Below are 19,219 nucleotides of genomic sequence, written 5' to 3'. Positions count from 1 at the left end.
TTGAAGAATACAGGCAGGTTCAACTTAGGCTTCTCAGGGTCACAGAACTATGCTTATACTCCATGCCAGTCTGGAAGGGAAAGGGGTTGGGAGAGCCCCCTGGGGAAGAAGCAGGGGCCATGGAGGACACCCTGAGATAGGAAAGGTAAACGGGGAGACCTGTTCCCCAGAGCCCCTCTTTTCCCCAAAGCTAACCCAGTTATCACCTGGCCAGGCCTTCTACCCCTCTGAAAGGCAAGAAGAACCAGTGGCAGCAAGTTAGAATAAGAGATTAACTCCGTTAATTAATTAAAATAAACAGCAAATTAAATACAGTAAAATTAAAATAGCACAGGAAATTAATTCTCCCAGCCCCACCTCACAGGTGAGAGGCTTAAAGGGCCCCTCACAGCCTGGATCCAGGGCAGCTGAGGGGGAGTATGTGTAACATATCACTTGCCTTACACTACTACAACCCCATCCCTAAAGATCACAGCAGAGCGTACCTCCCCAAGACAGTCACCTGCCTCTTTGCCCCAAGAGGATTCCTGACCCTTGCTCCTCGGCCAGTGGAAGGAAGGGTCTTCACACAGCCCAGGTCAGAGATTAGACAACTGTGTCCTCCTGGGCACATGGCCCTTGCCCTATATCCACTGCCAGTCAAGTTAGAGCAGGGTGCAAGAGGGACCAACATAGGCCCTCTCTTTTGGGTCCTCTCTAGGGCTTGGAGTCAGATTACAGGAAGTCCTTTGTCTTTTGTGCTGGGCCCTGGCCTCTCTTCAAGGTGCCTAAAATCCCTCCTGGAGACTCCTCGCTCACTTCCCTGCCACAGAACACCCAGAGAAAGCACTACTGAGAACCCGGGCCAAAGATGTTCACTCCAGTTGGCTAGCCCAACCCTTATGATGCCAGTTTCCTCCCACACAAGATAACAGCTTACCTCACATATGGGGAAACTGAGGCCAGGGCAAGCATGCGGTGGGCCCGAAGCTGACTCTCAGTGGCCACATTTCATGTTACCTTAGAGTCTGAGTGAAGTCCAGCTCCACACTGACTGACCCCTCTCCTCTACAGCCCCAAGCCACAACTCCATCACCTTGTGGCCTACCCAACGGTGGATGAAGGACACCCCATTCTTAGTTCCTGCCCTCTGGCATTTGATGACAGATAATGAATGGTTCTACCTGGAGCTCCTCCTCCAACCCTGGCCTGCTCTGATTCTACCAGTTCACCCCTCGCTCCATAGGCCACTCAGGGTCCTGACCCTTGCCTCCTTTAAGCAATCAGGATGCTCCACCTGCCAGGGCACTTTCTACCATCTGCCTGATAACGTTATCAGTGGCGCTGCCCCAGCACCTGGCATGGTACCCAGCACTCAGTAGGTGCTGAGTGGATCTCCTCTGATGCCCTCCATCACATCCAGCTGATATCTGACCGGACTATTGACTGGCTATCTACAAGCCCAGCACGAGGTCCCCTTTTCACAGGACAGCCCCTGCTTGGAGAAGCCTCACAGCACTGATCCTCCTCGTCTGTAGGCGAGCTTCCATTTCTATGCTGCAGGCTTCTACGTGAGACCAGGAGCAATTCCTGCCTGTACTGCTCAAACCTCCCAGTCCCGGGCAGCCCGTGATCCCAGGGAGCTGAAGCAACACCGCAGGTTCCTGGGCTATTCAGTGAATTCTGGCCTAGCCTGAATTACAGGGGGGAGACCTTATCTGAAAACAAGATGGCCAGGTCTCCTAGCACTCCGGAGGCAGAGGCAGGCGCTCTGTGAGTTCCAGGCCAGCCAGGACTATACAGCGACACCCTGTCTAAAAAAACATCCAGAGGTTCATCTACAGACAAGGATCAGTGTGCTTCCAGGTTCAAAGCTCTGAGGCCTCTCTGAGCAAGGGCCATCATGTGACCAAACAGAACCAAACTTTCCCAGCTCTTTGCCTCCATTCTGCCCCAATCCAGATCCCGAAGCTAAAAGCTTTGTCTCTTCTTGTGGCTCACTGGACAAAATCTCCACTCTCTGAGTCGGGCGGCCATTGGGTGTCACCTGGATTCTGCCCTCTCTGAAGCTCTCCGAATTGTATGACACCCCCTCAGCACCTCAACTTCTGGCTCCCCTAAGGCTCTGTACACTCTGTTCCCTCTAGCTGGACCGCTCCTCCACAGCGCTCCTGTTAGGACTTCATACATATCCCCCAATAGCCAAGATCAAGGCTTACCTTCCAGTCTAGTAGAAAGAGAGAGAAGCAACAAATTGCTAGGTTGGTCACAAAACTTGGAACAAGAAGAGCCTAGGCCTGTCTCTGTCACCAACCTCCATGGGCCCATCAACAGTGTTCAAGCAGTATGCAGTATGTGTCAAGCGAATGAGTGCTCCCATACACTTGTTGACTAAACAGAAAGAAAAAAAAAAAAGACAAAAGAATACAAGGCCGCAGTACACAGTATGCAGGGCTGGAGGTGGAGGAGAGACTGAGGCTAGGAAGGCCAAGGACGGAGTGAGGAGAAGTGACAAAAGCCACGAGGGCCTAATCTACAGCAGGGCTCCACTCCTGGCAGCGGGGAGTATTTGTGGGAGACAGAGGAAGGAGTGTAACGGGAGGCTCAGGAAGTGTGTGTGTGTGTGTGTGTGTGTGTGTGTGTGTGCACGCATGCGTGTGTGAGAGGTGACAATACACGCGTGTTGCATTCTGTGAATTAACCTGTGTAAGAAGGCAAGGAGGTACTGGGGGGGTGGGTGGGAGGAGGGAAGCGCTATGCAAGGAAGCCATAGGGACTGTGGGCCTGCAAAAGCATCTAAGTGAGGAAAACTATGTATGTGTGCCTACAATCCCCACAGAGAGGATGCTGTCTGTACCTGACTGGAGTTGCTCGTGTCTACAGGAAGGAGGAATGACTGACGAAGACAGGGGAGGAGGAACACGACTGAGGGGGTGAGACTGCAAGGGGGACTGTTGTAAGACTGCATGGGAGAAGAGGGTGTCCCTGTGAGTGTGAACAATGCAGAAGTTTGAGAGGTGCCAGGGCTTCTGCGGAGGGTGTGGCTGGGGTGGCCTCTGCCACAGGCTTAGTGCCAGAAGTGGGGGGGACAAAGGTTGGGGGCTCTCCTGGAGCAGAAGATTCCTCAGAGCCTCTCAGGTGCCAGATCACTATGTTCCTCGGCAGGGAGGCTGAGAAAGAGGCCCAGATGTGCGAGCGCCTCCACATCTGTCCACAGCGAAACCTCTGGGCATTTATTTGTCTTTGTCTATGTCCGGGGTGTGCACGCCTGTGCTTGTGTGAGCCCTGCCAGCCATGTGTCTGCGCTTGTCTTTGTCTGTATGTATCCAGGGCCTTTGTCTGAGAGTGTGGCTGTGGGTCTATGCTTGTCTGGGTGGCAGTGTCTGGTTTTGTGTGTCGAAGTTTATCTGTGTCTATAGGTTACCGTGTGTCCTTGACTGTGCGTGTTTAAGGGCTGCATGCAACAGACCTCTTGAACTGCTTGTTTGTATTTGTAGAGCTGGGTGGCCTTCCTCTGAGGACTCACTACTTTGAAGCTTTGGGTCTTGAGGCTTTGGTGTATCCGAGAGGGTGCTAGTGTGCGAGCCGTGCTATGGGTTGTATGCAGATAGCAATGCTTGTTTGTGACTGTGTGTGTGTGTGTGTGTGTGTGTGTGTGTGTGTGTGTGTTGGGTGTGAGGGGTTTGTCACAGACTGGTGAGCAAGTTAATCTCAGACTCTGTGACACGTGGAATAAAATCACGCTCCCATAATGGGATCATTCGTCTTCCTGTCCAAAGAGAGAACCAACTCTTCACCCTCCACCCTGGGGGAGCCAGTGGGGCCAGGGCCAGCCCCCAGCCCCCACTCAGTCCCCTTCTGGCCCTTGGCATCCTACCCCCACCCCCTCCCCTGCTGCAACAGGCTCATTCAGCCTCCGGAGTGCTCTGGTGCCCACTGTGGACTGGGCAGGGCTGCAGGACATGTGACTGAACCTTAGAGGCCTGTCCTGGGCCCCCCAGCCCCACCCACTGCCAAGGAGGGCTCTGCCCCAGATGGGAGAGGGGGGGTACAGGAAGGAATCTTTGGGCCCCTCCTCCTCCCCCCGGAGGGGAGGGATGAGCTGCAGGCCCAGCCGGGATTTTCCATCTCTCAGCAACAAGATTCCTGGTGAGCAGGCTGCGGGGTTTGGCAGGGCGCCTGCTGGAGACCCGCCTTCACCCGCCAGGACGCCTGGGTCCCCAAGGCCCAGCAGCAACGGGTTCCCTGGGGAGCTGAGAGGGCCTCAGCACTGCAGCCTACAGTTGCCTGGGCCTGTGGGAAAGCCAGACCCCATGCCTTCCAACCAAAGATGGCTCCCCAGCCCCCACCCCCCAGGCAAACCACCACCCTTCCTCTGGCCTCCTTGAAGCCTGCTTTCCCAGGCGGGCTACCAAGCACCGCCCTAGCCTGACCTCAGCACACACCCTGCTTGGGTTCTAGGGCTCACCTCCAGGTCTCGGGGCCTGCAGGACAGGGTTATGCTTCTCTTCTCAAGACTGGGGGAGGGAGGGATTCTCAGACTAAGACTCTGAGTCTTGCATCTGTGAAATCCTCTTGGTCTCAGCTCTTCCGGACTGAGCTGAGCTACCAGCTGGGGAAACTGAGGGAAGGACGCCTTCTGCATTCCCTACCCACCACAAGGCGCCGGAGGCCTCTTCATTTTGCCTAGCCACAGTGCTGCCTCCCTGTCTTTCCCGTGAGTGTGATGTCAGAGGGGTAAGCTTTCCTCAGAGGTGGAAGTGAATGGGCAGGTGGGCTCTCGACTCCCAGCAACACAGGATGAGCAGCCGGAGAGCAGGTTTGGTAAGAGATTAAGGTTGAAGAGGAACCAGAGGCTCCAAGATTTATGAGGTTCATTCTTCTCCCTCAAATTCCCCTCAAAGTCCCCCAGTCCCAGCCTGGTCCCTCCAGGGTTGTGCTGTGGCCCCAGGCCAATGTCAAGGCCCCAACCCATCCATCAGCTTGTTGCCAGGGAGTTTCCACCCCAACGGGTACCAAAGGGAGGGGCTTAACTGACACTAGGGACTCAGATGGATGGGAGGGGGCATGGCCCTAAAGAATTGGCCAACAATCCTGCACCCTCCCAAGAGCTGGGGGCTCCAAGCCTCTAGGGAAGAAACTAGGCTGCTGGGCTGCTGGGTGGGACCCAAGAGGCGGTGCCTCCCAGCTCCACTACCACGCTAAGCCGCACCCTTTCAACAGACCTGAAGGCCTGGGATCCTGAGAGGCCCTACAGCTCATTGGGGTGTGTGACTTTAGGTGGCTTCTATTCCCCTCTGGGCCCCACCACACATTACAGGAAGTGGCTCTGATAGACCAGGTATTCTCCATTCAGATCAGCCCCTTCAACACTTAGCACTTCCCTCTCTCCAGGGTGAGGGAGTCAACAGAGTCTGGACCACATGTGGTGAGATGGCCAGGTAACTAGCAGAAAGAGACTGAAGTCACCCAGTTATGTTTGAAAACAAAACAACAACAACAACAACAACAACGAAAACCCAACAATTATTCTCCCTCCTGTGTCTATTTTGTGGATCAATGAAACTGAGACTCTGGGGGGTGGGTGTCTGCACACGGCTTGGACATTACCGATTACCGTGGTTTAGAGGACAAGCTACAGGGGCCCAAATTAAAGCCCCAGATGTACCCCTAACTTGTGTGAATTCCCATACGTTCTCTCAGCCTCGGACTTTGCATCTGTAAAATGGGGCTGCAGGGCCTCCCTCACAGGACTGCTGAGTCCAGCCGAGTAAAGGCAGGCATAGGGCTTGGCACAGTGCCTGACACACAGTGAGTGCCTGAACAGTGGCTGCTCTCATAACTGTGCCCTAGTACTATATTAACATTCCAAGTGGCCAGAGGTGAAAGCAAGGAGGGATCTGGATGTGACTGGAGGATGAAACCAACCTTCTTAACAGCTTCTTTTTTTTTTTTTTTTTTCTTTTTGGAGCTGGGGACCGAACCCAGGGCCTTGTGCTTGCTAGGCAAGCGCTCTACCACTGAGCTAAATCCCCAACCCCGAAACCAACCTTCTTAAGCCAGGTTGGGACCCTCAGAGTCTCAGCCCAGGAGGGCCAGCCAAATTCCTGGAAGCCCCTCAGCTGTCTCCCTTATTCGTTAAGGGCTTCTCATTAGTGAGCCCGGGCACCTGCCCCTCCATGCGTAATAAGCCTCATTAGTATCTTAGCCCCAAGCTCTGAGCCCAGAGTCTATATGTGTGCACACGCATGAGGGTAGGGGGGCCGCAACAGGCCACCAGCCAGGAGACGGCATCCTCGACAACCACACCCCCTGCCTGTCATCCACAGAGCCCGTCACCACCCAGCTTGTCACCTGCCTGCCTCACACCCGCACCACCTGTCACCCACCCAGGCTTGTCACCCACCCAGCCCATCACCTGCACCACCTGTCACCCACCCAGCCTGTCACTGAAGCCGCCTGACAGGCATCTAGGTGGGGGACAGGAGATGGGAAGAGAAGCCCACAGAGGTGTAGAGCTGGGGGCCCCAGAGACCCTGTGGGACCCCCACTTCTGCTCGGCATCCTGCAGTATCGCCATGGCAACCTCTCAGCCGCAACCACTTTCCCAAACATCCCCCGCCTGCCCCCCCCCACCCAGGCCCTGCTCTTAGCTGAGCTAAGGCTCAGAAGAGCCTGAGTGACAGGAGAATGGGGCGGGAAGGAGGGGGTTCATCTGCTGGCTGGCCTTGACCATCCTCTCTGCCTTTGGACTCGGTTACTCCATCTGAAAAATGGAGGGGCCAGAAGGTGAGGCCTTTGGAGAGCAGGCCATCCCTTCCCCAGACTGGATTGGCTGAGCTGACTGCCAGTTAGCCTGTGAAAGCTGGGAGGTGGGACAAAAGGACGAGGGGGTTTCTGGGCTATTCCATACTCCTTAGCCAAGGTCCCAATCCAGAGTGGCTAGGCCGCTGACTCAGGCTCACACAGCAGGAAAGAAGCAGGCTGGAGGGGAGAGGGGCTCTGCCACAGGACTGCTAGCTAGAGGTACCACACTGCGTGACCCAAGGTGACTAGGGGCAGGCTTGGCTCCTACCGCTGAGCTGCATTATTAATGAGACTCTAAGGTGGGAGTAGAGCAGCTGTGACATTGGTCCTCAAGGGGCTCATGCCATGCATGGTGGGTGGGACGGTGAAGACCCGATGCCTCCTCAGGAAGGACTTGAAGAGTCCCTGGTTCCTTTCAGGGCTGGCTGGGGCAGGGGCTGCAGTGGCCGAGGGGCAATAGCCTGTCCTCTTTCAGAACACCGCCCCCCATTCCTCTCCACTCCTCCAGGCAGGCAGCGATAGGATTACTTCTGCTTGACTGCCCGCTCCACGGGGTTCCGAGACCCTCCTGCCTGCAGCAATCTTTAAAATTCCTCCAGCCCAACCTCTCTCCCTTTCTCCCCGCAGTGGTTGCTCCAGAGTCTACCGCAGTGTACCTACTGCTGCTGCCACCACCAGCACCAAGCAAGCAGGGGCCCAGGTCCCTTGTGCCAAGGACAAAGACAGGCCCATCCTCATGGTGTAACCCCACATCCCTCAGACCCTCTCTCCCTTGGGACTGACCGATCCCACAGACCACCGTTCCAGCAAGGGGCAGGCATACCGGCTGTACCAAGGCGGACTGTGTAGGAGCATACCTGGTAACCGTGGAAATGCCTGCCTGTGTCTGGAGTGCCAGAGCCTGGCCGCCCCATCTCACTTATGACTCCCTTTTCTGTCTCACCAATCCCTGGGTGGGCAGACAGCTGGGTCAAGCTGGTGCCTGTGACTCCCAAGGGCACAAAGGCAGGAGGAGGTGGGCCCTCTCAATTTTTTAAGGCCCTAATGTAGGCTGCAACCTTGGACTTGCTAAACTGGGACCCAGGCAATATTTTGGGTGCCCCCTCCACAGCAATATAGCTGCTTCCTCTTTTAGAACTTGGGGGTCAGGGAAGTCCTCTATCAGCCTTCTCTAAGCAAGAGATACCAGAGACCCTCAGGAGAGAAGTGAGTTTGGGGGGTTGGGTGGACGCTGTAATACCCATACCCCCACCCCAGTCTCTCCATCCTTAAAGCAGGCAGAAGCAGCTCGGGCTCTAAATCTCTCCCCTCTCGCTGCCCTCTGAGGCGGATTCTGTGCATCTGTAATTAGGGGGTGGAACAGATGGTGGAGATTCCGTTTAAAATCTCGCATCTAGTAAAGTAACCTTCACTGTCGGAACTAACTCCCAGGGAGACCGAGCCCCACAGCCTAGATCTGTAGGGCTCATCAAGCCTGCACTCTCCCCCTCCCCCTCCCAAAGCCCCGTCCCTCTCAGGTATGGGTGGGGGAATCTGGCAGGGTTGAGAAGTGGGAGTAACTTCCCCTACCCCGGACATGCATGCCAGAGCCCAGGCAAAGCTAGGTACTCAAAGAGTTCTTGGCTGAGAGTCCAGGGTGACCAGGTGCCAAGTGGCTCTGCCTATTCCCAAAAGGGGCTCAACCCTCCAAGCTTAGGCCAGTGTGTCCACAGCCCAGGATCTGGGGGGCAGCTTTGAACCAGATGTCCAGCCTCACTGTCCAGGAATGAAAGGCCTCGGGCAGTGAGGGGTGGAGATGGCTCCCCAGGCAGAGGAGGCTCTGGGAAGTGGAGGAGGCTTGGGCAGTAGACACAGCAGTGCGTGTGAAAAGGCTGTCTCGGGGTAAGGAGCTGGGTGGGGGAGGGTGTGCTGGAATGTGTGGCTGGTGGGAGTGAGGGCTGCCTAGAAATGAGGCTAAGGCGGGGTGTGTGACAGGGTATCATGGGGTGCCGGGGAAGCTCAAAGGGGCGAATGGGTCAGGGCGGCGACTAGGCAAGGCTGTGCATGTTATAGACAAGCAGAATGTGTCTGGAGAAAGATGTAGGAGTGTCCGTGTGCCTTTCCAGGGTTGAGCCTAGAATCAGAGCTAGGAGCGCTGCTAGGGATCTGGAAGGGGAAGAGTGGGAACCTGTGAGGAACGTCAATGCTTGCACATGCATGCATGCTACGGAAGGTACTAGAAGCTATGAGGACATTTGGAGTTACCCGAGAGCTGAGGCTTTGTCTGTAAATGAGAGAAATGTGGATATGAGGAGCTTTTGGTGTGTGTGTGTGTGTGTGTGTGTGTGTGTGTGTGTGTGTGTGTGTACATGCACACTGGGGAGGGGTGTTTGAGAAGGTGTAGGGATTCCTGCCTATCTATAGGTAGGCAAAATTTAGCTAAGGGTAAAGGTGTGTGTAAGGGAGATGTTGGATGCGAAATCTGTGCACGTGAGAAGGCATGGGGGCTGTAGGCAGGTCTTGGGTATACTGACAAAGTGTTGAGGTTGAAGAAGGTTCTGATGTTCTGGAGGATGTGTTAGAAGCTGTGTGTTGGGGTGTCTGGGAGTCATAAAAACCAGGGTTTGGTTGTGTGCTGTGTTTGGAAAGAAGATGTAGCAATATTCCTGGACAGGTTACAGTGACTTGAACTGGGTATGGATGCGGGCGGAGGTGTTGGGGCGGAAGTGGGGCTGAGACTCTGAGAATGTTGCAGGAGCTCCTGTTTTGAGGTAAGGAGATTGAGTGTATCTGAGGAGGTGCCTTAGAACTATGTACAGGGAGGGCAAGTACGGGTCCCTGGTATCAGAGATACGAGGAGGTTTATGCGGCGCACAAGAGGGAGGGTAGCAGGATTAGAATGAGGTTCCTGGTGTTTGAGGAGGTGTTCTGGTACGAGGGTAGCTGTGTGGTGTTTGCATTTGGGGGTGTGTGGACTATGTGCACGTGAGACAGTTGGCTATCAAAGAGCTGCCGGTGTTGGGTGGCTGTGTGTAGAAGTGTTGGGGCTGAGTGCTCGTAGGTACATTCAGCTGTGATCTGGAGCTGTTAGAGATGTAAGCATACACTAGGGGGCTTGTATATTTTAGATGTAGTGGAGGCTACAGTTAGAGGTCCTGTGCTTGGAGGACTATTAGGGAACAGTAGTTAAGGGGAAGGGGATAGGCTTCTAAGAAGATGAAAGGCAGGGGTTGGGGATTTAGCTCAGTGGTAGAGCGCTTGCCTAGGAAGCGCAAGGCCCTGGGTTCGGTCCCCAGCTCCGAAAAAAAGAACAAAAAAAAAAAAAAAAAAAGAAGATGAAAGGCAGAGTCCTAGTCTCTGGGGCTCACCTGGGGACTGCACCCCCACCCCAGAAACTCCCTGCTTTGGGGTATCTGTACTAGGACCACAATGTCCATCTGTCCCCACCTGTGCCTCGGCTGCGGGAACAGAGCTACCTCTTCGATCCTTGGGGAGCAGCAGTGACTCTTAGCCCACCCATCTGCCTTCAGATGGTCCAAGCAGAAGCCTCCACCAAGCTGCCTGGAGGGCGTCACCATGTTTGAAGAGGCGCGGGCTGCAGCTGGGGAGAACTACACAGAAACAGTCCTCATAGAGGCTCCTTTGAAAGCCACTGCCACTGGGCAAGAGGAAACAGGAGGACAGGATAGGCATGTCTGTCCTTGGGCTGCCTGTGTGGGTCAGTGGCCAGCTGCAAACCCCCTGGTAGCCTCTGTCATGTTTTTAGCCTGATTGTCTCCATTCAGGTAGTACCAAGGCCTTGGAAAACAAGCACCCATCCAAGTCGGGACAGCGGGCACATACTGGTACCTGCGGCTATACCCTCAGCTATGCACACCCCTAAGTCCAGACAGGCACCCACATCCTTCCACATACAATGTGCAACACGGCACCATTCTGTGTGCAGCTCGTCCTTGGGCCCCCAGACTTTTATGTATATATGCACACTGCCATCGAGCTACTTGTCTCTGTAAAACCCGGGACAGCCGCGCACTACCTTGTCAAGGCAACCTGAAGTCAAGGTTTCTTCTTTCTTTCTCTGACGATACTGGAGATTGAACCCCAGATTTGATTCGTGCATTCTAGGAAAACCCCACACCCAACCCCCGTCACATATGGCCCCAGCCCCTCTCTGCACACCCTTGCCTCGTAAACATGCATCCACATTGATAACTACACAGTAGTTTCTTACACACACACACACACACACACACACACACACACACACACACACACACCCCATCACATACACACCGTCATACCCATGGCCCCTCTCACACATGCTCAGCCTTTCTCACATACTCCATGATAGACAACAGGTTTGCATACCCATACACCCTTACCAGGTAACTCCTTCCCACTCTCCAATCCTCCAGACCGAATTTGTGTCCAGGTTAGCCCCTGCCTGTGTCCAGGTTAGCCCCTGCCTTCCCTGCTGCCTACCCACTGAACAGGTAGATCCTCTACCAGCTGGGTCAGACCGGGCCCCCCTGTGCTCAGGTATGACTCTGACTGTGTTAGAGTTTGGGCTGTGACAGCACATCCTGAGACCTGTCACCGCCTGGATGGCTAAGGAGGCACAGGCATGTAACCTGTTACATGGCAAGAAATCACAAAATATGTACAGGTGGGAGCCTCAGGGATTCATTTACACAAAGGAGACATCCTTGGGTGAGTTAGTGAGCAAGAAGGGGTCTTTGCTGAGAGACAGGAGAGCCATACATTCTGTGTGGGAATGGGGGTTAGGAGAGCATCAGCAGTCCCCCTCCCCAACAGAAGAGCAGAGAGGAAGGGGCTGCTCAAGGCTTCGCTCGCTTCCTTGCCCTGACCTCCTTTAGCAGCTGGAAACTGAGCTGGGGGTAGAAGGAATGGAGACTTGGCTGGCCTGGGGGTTTGGGGAGGGACGAGGCAGAAAACACCTTCCAGATTCTCATCAAATTCCTGTTTGTGGTTTGTAGCCTCCAGTCAGTCTCTCTCTCTCTGTCTCTCTCTCTGTCTCTCTCTGTCTCTCTCTGTCTCTCTCTGTCTCTCTCTCTCTCTCCCCCCGCCCCAGGGTTTCCCCCTTTCTTTGTCTCTTCCTGTTTCTCAGTCTCTCCCCATCTTTCTCTGTGCTTACCCCATCTCTGTCTCTCCTCTGCCTTTCTGTTTTCCTGACGCCTCTCCCTGCCGGCACCTCTGTCTGTCTGTGTCTCCCTGTCCCAGTTCATCTGTCTGTCTCTCTCAGTTCGTCTGTGCGTGGGTGTCTCTGTCCATCTGTTCTACCACCCATCTGTCTGTGTTAGTCCTTCTATAAGGTGCCCTCTCTCTCTCTCTCTCTCTCTCTCTCTCTCTCTCTCTCTCTCTACCTCCTCCAGGTCAGCAAAGGCCTCTCCTGGCTCAGGAGGTGGGGAAGGAGAGAGAGAGAGACCAGCTTTTGGTTTCAGCAGCAGACTAGATGGGGGACTTGAGGCCTGCCAGCTGCAGAAGCCGCCCCTCCCCTCAGCTTCCAGGCCAAGGGTCCCAGAGCAGAAAAAAGATAGCTGGGCTTTACCTGCAGCTGAGTTCATACAGGGCTAGGCAGGGGTCTCGCTTCACCCTCATATCCCTACTCTCCCCTAAGCCCACCATTCTTAAGTCCCAGGCAATGGAAGACACACAGGGACCCTGGGAGAGGCTAGGCCTTAAGGGAAGGAGGGGCTGGGAGCCAGGGCTTCCTGTCAGCTGGGCAGGAGGGGCTCTTTCCCTCCTCCTTTCCAGGCAGTCTCTGGGGACCTCTTCCTTCTCTGGTCCTAGCTGCAGGCACTAGGGTTATCCTGGCAGTTCCTGTCAGCTCCATGAGGCCGTTCCTACCTCCTGTCTGCCTGCAGGGATATGGGGTGGGAGGGTCACACTAGTGTCTCCCCAGAAACAGCAGAGGCTGGTTTGGGCTATGTGTGGCACTGGTTCAGTGTAGGCACTGGCCATTCAGAGAAGCACAAAGCAATGTATCTACCACCTACCAAACCACATCTACTCCTCCATACACACACACACACAGTATCTTAGTGCCCCTGCCCACTCAGGAGCCCCTACTGCAGTGGCACGCACCCAGAGATCTGCTGCCTACCTTGCATTCCCAGCAGGCTCCAACAGTGCCCCAGCACCCAGCCTTCCTCTTAAGAGCGTACCTCCCAACATCCTTCCATGCTGCTGTGTTCCCTCCACCCCCCCCTCCAACAGTTCACAGTTCAAGTCCCACAACTGACAGAGAAAATGGGGCCGAAGAGGAAGCCATGGGAGGACACTATCATCCTCCAGGGACCCTGGGGTCAGAGCAACAATGAGACTCATCAGAGAAGGAGTTACAGAAGGGACAGAATATAGCTCCTTCCTGACCCACCTCAGGCAAAGTCCATATTGGCTTTACCCTGTAGTGCCACTGGGCTGGGGCCAGGGGCTGGCTGCCTCCCTCCATGGCTCTCCTTGCCCCTGGCTGGGCTATTTCTCGCTCCCCCTTCAGAGCAGCCCTCCCTGCCCTCTCCCTCCAAGCTCTGGCTCTTAAGTCCTCAGCTCTTGGAAGCCTGACTCACTGTTTCCCCTCTTCTCTCCCCTCCCTCCCTCACTCTCCTGGCAGCAGTGCCTCCCCCTCCCCTGAGGGGGGCTCTGGCCACAAGGGTGCCTGCCTGCTCTTCTCCAATGGGCTCCAGCCCCCCTCTGTGCCAAGGAGGCCCCCTGCAGCTGATCTACTTCTCCAGCTACAGAGAGGTAGGATACCAGAGCAGGAGTCCCAGGCTGGCCTTGCCACAGTATCTGTGGCTCTGGGCGAGTGGCTCCTCCTCACTAGATCTGCATTCCTTCTGTCAAGCACTCGGTTGGGGAGGGGGATATCTCAATGGATGATGACAGACACCTTTGGGGTGCTAAAGTCCCCCACTTTTATAACGTGGGTGTTTCCTAGCACAGGGTGCCTGCCAACCTGTGGAGTAACCCACCTAGCCCAGGCCCCGCCCACAGGTCCCAAGGACTCTGTTCAGCTCCCAGACACCCGAGGGCAGAGAGGGAAGGCTGCTCTGATGCTGGAAGTCAAGACCCCCGGAATCCTCCTCCCTCCCTCATTCTATCGCATTCTTCCCTCTTCTCTTTCCCACCTGCCCCCCCATTTCCCAGAGACATTTGCACTTTTCTTTCTATAATTCACCCGCAAGCCAATCCTAGCCCTCAGTCATGGCAGCGTGGCCCGCATCTGGATACAGGATAGAGGCAGTGGGAGGAGCCCAGGCCCTCGGAGGTTCCTAGGGTCCACCACTGAGCCCTGAAAGAGACCCTGGCATTCCTTGCCTAGTTTCTCTCTCACTCTCTTCAATAGGTTTGGCCTCTTATCTTTCCCACTCCTCAGCAGCATGTAGCTACCTGGGTCTCCTCCCCCCACCCTACTCTGTGTGTGTTGTGTATGTGTGTGTTGTGTGTGTGTGTGTGTGTGTGAGCATCTGCTGGCATTAGCAACAATGTTACCCTTGCTTCATCTAGCAGTCGCTAACTCCACCACACCTAGGCTTTGCCCCTTCTCTCTGTCCCAAGAGATCCCAGCCACCAGAGATAGAGCTTGGCTCCATCCCATAATAGTGCATCTGCTTGACCTCACCCAGCCAGACCAGAAGGGCCAGGGCATCTGGTACACAGGCACGGCACCCCTTGGTCTTGGGAGACTGGCAGAAGACAAGGAGCTCGCTCACGCTCTCCACCCCCTCTCTTCCCTCCCCCCTACCGAGAGCAGGCGAGGATACACACACACACACACACACACACACACACACACACACACACACACACACACACACACACACAGGCTCATAAGTAACCCTGGAGGTGGTACAGAAAGCAAGGAAGGAGAATGACCAAATCCAGGTTTGCTTGGAGGAAAGCCCTGTCCAATGAGGAACAGAGACACGCTTCAAGCTGACATCCCACTGGGGGCTCTACCAGTGCACCCACCAAACTGTCTTCTGTCAGGAACAGTCTGCCCCAGTTACAATCAGCTGGAGCCCCCACCCCTTAACATCTTTCAGAATCCAGGTCTAACCTTCCTTCATATTTATACCTCTATTTAACTCAGCAAGCAGGAGACCTCTCCCCGACAATAGCTAAGCACACGGCCTGGGGGGAGGGTGTTGCCCCCCCATCACCAAAGGCCCCCATCAGTTAGGCTGGGGAACAATATAAAGTAATCCTGGAAGCCTCACACACTAAAACTGAGAAACTAAACTGTTTACCCACATTACCAGGGGGCGTCAGGGGCTCCCTGACCCTGAGACCTTGTTTCAGACCCCCCCAGCCCAACAACCATAATAAACAGCGAAGTCTTTCTCTATGACAACAGATTTCTCTGAGCCCAACGGCTCCTTCCGTCACTACCTCAGCCATAGATCACATTAAAAACTCACAGAGGGCAACTTAAACACATCACATTTGTTTCTCTCTATATTATTTCAAAAGTAACGGCATTAAAAATGGATTTTAGTACAGAAAATAAATATCAGCACGTGGGCCTGCAGCCCAGGCAGAGAAGAAAGCCCACCAGGGGACTGTCCCTGGGGGAATAGGCACAACTTAGGCACTGGCCGGGAAGGTGACTGAATGGTCAAACTGCACCCTGGAGATGCCTAGGGAGGGGGCAGTGTCTGCCCCACCTGAGCACCTGCTCCGATGCCAAACCAAGTGGGAGATGAGTCACAGGTTTGGGTTGATGCCCATGGTCTCCCAAAGCTCATACCCTCTCTAGTCACTGCCACCTCTGAAGGGTGGGAGCTCTGGGGCCAGAAGTTCACCAGTCTCTGGGGATTCCTCCAGCTATTGACACAGGAGAAATGAATTCAACTTACTATCCCGTTTGATTTTCCATTACAATGAAAATAAATATACATCTGCTCAAAGGAAGACGTTTTAACAAGTGGCATGCATGTGCTACCTCAAGGGTCCCTCCACAGCTGAACACCACAGCCCAGCCTGCCTGCTCCTCCCGTGCTGGGAGGGGGGTGAACAGACTGGTAATCTTTCACTTACAGCCCTGGCTCACACAGCCACACACACCGGGCCACACTGAACAGGAACAAGTCAACAATAGAAACACCCCAAATGCCCCTGGCAGGACTCTGCCCAGGCCTGGGCTCCTGCCCCTGCCCTGCCAGCGGCAACAGCAAGAGCGGACAGAATGTGGCCACCCTGACCCGGAGGCAAAGCTTGTCCTCACACCCTGAGCTCAGCCCAGGGAGCTGGGGCCAAGTCCCGCCTGACACCAACTGGTCCAGCGGGAAACGCCTGCCCAGCCAGACAGGCACAGGCCCCCCAAGGGTCCCTCCTTGTGCTCAGGGACCAGGCTGGTGCAGCCCAGCCCTGCCTCCCAGGGTGACGCCTGGGCCCAAATTCAGCTGGCCCTGCCAGTCAAGCACTGGTGCAGAACCGAGGGCACCAGGCTCAGCCCCTCCCAGCCCAGCCCCAGGGCCCCCAAGCTGGGAGGGAGGGGAGACTCCCCACCCCTCCACATCTGGCCCTGGCCCCTAGGGTCTGCGGTAGAGAATTCCCGCCCCCGCTTCTCTCCCTCCTCCTGCTCTCTGCGATCTGTGCCCGCTGCCCGCCTCAGGGACAGCCCCAGCTCCCGCCTCCGGCCAGCAAGGCCCACATCCTTCCTCCCTCAGCTGGCCCCTTCGCCTGGCAGGAGGCTGGGGGGTCAGGCTGCTGGGGAACCCTCCCCCCCAGCTCCCATCAGTCCTCATCCCCAGCCCCCAAACTCTGGGTTGCTGTCCCTTTTCCTGTAGAACAGGAAGCAAGGTTATTTCCTAGTCTCAGAGCCAGCCCCCTGCCCCTTTGGCTCTGTCCAGGGACCCAGACCCAGCCGGGGAAGGCGCCCTCAGCCAGAAAGCAGAGATTCAACAGCTCACCCCAGCTCCCGACCTAGGGGGCTGACAGCTGTCACTCAGCACCCCACCCCCTGGGGAAGAGGGGGCCGATTCAATCAGAGCCCTAGAGGAAACGTATTGATACACGATTATTTATTTATTTATGCAAAAGTGAGCCGACTTTGTTCGCCAGGTAACCGGGCACGCGGCCCAACCCCTCCGGCCAGGCCGCCCCCAAATCCCTCCTCCGCCCCACACCCCCTCCGGGTCATTAGGTCCCCGCCCCTCAACTCCCAGAGCGCCAACGGAACCTTGGGATTTGGGGGCTGGAGGGGAGGGGCTCCTCCCTCCGCAGTCTCCCCTTTTCCCAGCGCCTATCCTAAAATCCAGCCTTGTTCTCCGCTCCCACGGTCCCCCTACATCCCACCCCCCCCCCACATTCTCAGCAAGCTGGAGAGCAAATTGCAGTTTTAAATCCAAAGGCGGAGGGAGGGGGAAGGAGGAGGGGGTGCGCGGCAGCGCTGGGCGCGCACCTCGCCCCCGAGCCGGGGGAGCCGCGGGGCGGCCAGGAAACCCGAGAACCCCCCCTCCCCGCCCCCCCTCCCCGTCCACCTCCCCCTCCCCCTTCCCGGCGCTGCCTGCCAGGCTTCGAGCCGAGCCCAGCCGAGCCGCGGGCCCCGGTGGAAACAAAGACCGATCGCACCGCGGGCACCGCAGCCACGGGGTCCGGCGGACCGGACTGGGGGCGCTGGGCCCCCCCCACAGTGCGCTGCACAAAAGAGCCTGGCCGGCCGGTCCCCAACGGCGTCTAGAGCTGGGGAGGAGACGCTACTTACCGGAGTGCTGGGCTGCCGGCTCCGTGGGTCCGAGCCAAGCGAGGGGTTTCGGGGGGCGTCTATCTTCCGCCGGCGACAGCAACACGGGCGCCCGGCTGCTGGGAAGAGGAGTCGTAGAGGAGCCCTGAGCCGCCTGCCGTCGCTGACAGCATGGCTTGCGCCTCGGCTCACATTCTCCGCCGCTAACTCCGCTGGACACGGCCCCCCGCTCCCGCGGCGCCCCCCCCACCACGATTACTCCTTCGCTATCTGCGCCCCACTCGCTTCCCCAGCCGCTCACACACTCTCACAGCCCTGGACACCCCCGCCCCAACCCCCCAATTGCAAACCTGGGAGGGAAGGCGCCCCGCGTAGTCCTCCTGCTCCTCCTCCGCCGCCCTTCTCCCTCCCGCTCTGTCTGTCTGTCTGTTTGTCTGCCTGTCTCTATTTCTCGCTCTCTCTGCCTTTCTCTGCTCTCCGAGCTGGGTGGGAAAAGGAAATGAGGACAGAAAGCAGACGCTGGCTTTGGGTGGTGGTAGCTGGATTCCCTCTCTCCCTCCCTCCTCCCTCCTCCCCTCCCTCCTCCTGCCTTCTGCTCTCTCCGCTGCGAGCGAGGCTGAGCGCAGCCTGGCGGGTGGCTCGCTCTGCCCGCCCGCCCGCCTGTCTGTCTGTCTGGTCTGCCTCGCTCGCTCCCTCCCTCCGTCTCTCGCCCTCGCCCTGCCTGCCTGCTTGCCTCTCTCCGTCTCCGCCGCCGCCGCCGCTGCCTCTGCGAGCTCGCCTTACCTTCGCTGCTCACCATCCGGAACCCCAGGGGGGGAGCGTGCGCAAAGCACGCCGGAACTTGTAGTCACCGCTCCGCCGCTCCGCGCACTGTGCGGGCGGGGCCGCTCCGGGCTGCTCCGACGGCGCGGCCCGGAGCGGACCCTGTCCGGGAGTATCCCCGGCCCGGATGAGTCCCGTTTTATCTAGGACTGCTGATCCTCCTCAAGGGTTAGGAACATTCCCGGCGTTCCGAGGCCCCTACTCGGGGCTCTGGCTGCGCCAAGGTTGCGGGTGGTAGCGCAGGGGCGGGGTCTAAGAATGAAATGAGTGGAATCGGGCATCAGAGGATGAGCCAAAAGAGCTGCGACTTTCTGGGGTGTCCCAAACACGTTGAGAGGGCCCATGGAGAGACGGGAGGACCAACGCTCACAATTTGGGGACGTTTTTCTTTTAGGAAGAGGCTTCTGGCGAGAAAGCCACTCTGGAAACGCCAGTCTCCTCCGCATTTAGTGGCCCTTCGCCCCAAACTCAACCCTGGATTTAGTTCTTCCAGCGCCTACTTTTTATTGTCGTCCACTGGAGGCGAGGGCGCAAAAATCCTGGACAATTTATAGATACCATGCCTTCTCCCGAATTCGAACAATTATTTGTGAGCGGAATTCAACAGTTCTCCAGCTCCTGCTGCGGCGTGGGGGCTGGGCGCACTTTCACCTACCTCCTCTTCAGGTCACATCTGTTCTCCAGCCCCTGGCTCTGGGCCCCCTGCCTTGCCTATCCCACAGATGGGAATGTGCGCCTCTGAGGAAGGCTTTGTTACCCCAGGGAGGTGGCTGGACAGCTCTGAAAGAAGTGCCGCGGCTGCCATTTACTGAGCACCCGGGCACCACGGGGCCCTTGAGCCTCGCGACAACACGCCTTCAAGACCTTATATCTATTTTAGATATAAGAGTTCTGAAGCTCAGGTGTCCCGATTAGAACGTGGTGGAT

At 56.5% G+C, this 19,219-nt stretch overlaps 1 protein-coding gene across 6 annotated transcripts in view; it reads right to left on the bottom strand.

Moving 5' to 3' along the window:
* Positions 1 to 18,271, bottom strand: part of Ahdc1 (AT hook, DNA binding motif, containing 1) — a 66,623-nt gene extending 48,352 nt beyond the window's left edge. For 3 of the 6 annotated variants that reach the window (XM_017593517.3, XM_008764151.4, XM_008764152.4), the window contains exons 1-2: positions 17,821 to 17,952; positions 17,492 to 17,586 (exon numbers count right to left, since the gene is read on the bottom strand). The gene's annotated coding sequence lies outside the window, so the exon portion shown is untranslated. Of the gene's footprint in view, positions 1 to 17,491; positions 17,590 to 17,820; positions 17,953 to 18,253 lie in introns of those variants that run through there. The other 3 variants (XM_039110398.2, XM_039110397.2, NM_001134956.1) reach the window with 3 other exon arrangements.
* Between the last annotated feature and the right edge of the window lie 948 nt (positions 18,272 to 19,219).

This window comes from Rattus norvegicus, chromosome 5 (genome assembly GCF_036323735.1).
Source record: "Rattus norvegicus strain BN/NHsdMcwi chromosome 5, GRCr8, whole genome shotgun sequence".
Classification (NCBI taxonomy): Eukaryota; Metazoa; Chordata; class Mammalia; order Rodentia; family Muridae; genus Rattus; species Rattus norvegicus.
This window is presented reverse-complemented; position numbering and strand designations above follow the sequence as displayed.